General features: G+C 46.4%; 1 non-coding gene across 1 annotated transcript; it reads right to left on the bottom strand.

Annotated features, from left to right (window-relative positions):
• Window positions 1–105: 105 nt before the first annotated feature.
• On the bottom strand, window positions 106–178 carry Pmar_PMAR018434. Its single transcript has one exon. It is a non-coding gene; the product is annotated as a tRNA-Glu (tRNA).
• Window positions 179–1,788: the final 1,610 nt, after the last annotated feature.

The following is a 1,788-nucleotide window of genomic DNA, read 5'->3' as shown; positions in this document are numbered from 1 at the left end:
ATTCCTCCCTCTCCCGCTCTCAGATTGGCTGTGTATCTATTGGCTGAACACTGGAATTGTAAAATGTATCGAGCCGATTCCATAGATTCAATCATTACAAGTAAATTCCGATGCGGGGACTTGAACTCCGGTCACGTGGGTGAATGTCACGAATCCTAACCAGCTAGACTACATCAGAATTTCCGCACTCCAGCAGACCGTGGGTTCGATCCTCCCAAGCTCCATTGAATCGAATAATCGTCGCTTGCTAAAATTCAGCAGGACTGACTGATTGCCGTGCAATTGGGCAACCCGTGTGTCACCCAAAAACTCATTTTGACCCGCTTGACTTGTTGCTATTCCCTCAATCCCTTACGTCAGATGAAATGAATTGAGGACAAGATAACGGTGACTCCATCCCGGAAGTGATGAAGAAAAGTTAACCAATAACCTTTTCTATTCACGGTTATCCTGTGTCACCAATCACCACGAATTGTTTGTATGAGAATACCATCAGTTTCGGAAATAACCTCAAATGAGATGTATAAGGGGTGATGCCTTTAAACTGGCTACAGCATTGGACTGATTCATGTGGTGACGAACATTTGGGAGAGTTCAAGGTGCGGAAAGCTCAGACTGAGAGCCTGCGCAGTGAACGTCACTAACGAGTATTGCGACGAGTTGGATGAAACAGAGGACGCACAGGTCGGAGTGTGGATATCCACAGTTCAAGCGAGTCATCAATGAGGAAGGATGGGGAGAAATGCGGCGAGGGGGATGACGCCAGACGCCATCCTGGTCGTTCCTGGTCGTCAAGTTAATCAAAGTGGGATCGGCGAAGATAATCTCCGCCACATCTCAATTTAAAACTGCGAGTCGTATGATGCGGATCGACGAACAAAATGGTTTTGTGGGCCGCATCACGACTAAAAATGACAGAGTCGCCTTCTCTGGCGAGGAATAAGTAACACCAAAGATCTTGACCACCATAGAAACGGAGCCGCGCTCCTCTTCCTCCTCGAACTCGAAAGGGAGTTTTCCCGGCGATCTTCGATGCTTCAAGACGACATCCACCCTCCTGTCCTTTCTGAACACGGCCGCAACAAAGGTGGGATCGCTCAAATTGTAGAGGTAGATCGTCATGGAGAAAGCTGTATATCAACGCTGACGAATTCTCGATGTAGCGCAAACTTTAGCGAACCAGCAAATAGCTCTCTGGATTTCCAATTCAATGGTACTCAGTTCGTTCCGAAATTCGGCGGATAACTCAACCAGATTTGCTCTAAACACTTTTTTGAGCAGACTGTATATTGTTCTTGCGACGCGCTCCCCGAATCGGGGACCCCGATAACAAACCCAACGCATCTCCCAATGAGAATGGCATAGAAACTGTTCATATGATACATTACAGAGAGATGTTCAGTATAGCGGTCAATACTACAGCAACAAACAAACTATAACTACTACTTAGGGCTGCTGCACTCGATAAGGACCTGGGCATTATTCTGCCCTTAACGGACGCGAAGCCAACTCTTGAATTATCATAATCGTAAACAGTGTAATATGCACGTAGAAATGGATCACCAAGGATCCACTGAGGACCAAATCCACTTCTAAGATGAGGTTGGATGGTGAGAATACATCCATCTACAAACATCATAGCGTATTCATAACCATAGACGGGAGAGCGATCGTCTCACCATTGGCTCCACGGAGGATAAATGTGATCGTTGGGAGATTCAGAATGTGCTCACAGTCGAAAATGAAGAAGTTGAGTTCAGGAGATATTCAATAACCGCACCACTCTCC

The sequence above is a fragment of the Perkinsus marinus genome (assembly GCF_000006405.1).
Source record: "Perkinsus marinus ATCC 50983 genomic scaffold scf_1104296947842, whole genome shotgun sequence".
Classification (NCBI taxonomy): Eukaryota; Perkinsozoa; order Perkinsida; family Perkinsidae; genus Perkinsus; species Perkinsus marinus.
This window is presented reverse-complemented; position numbering and strand designations above follow the sequence as displayed.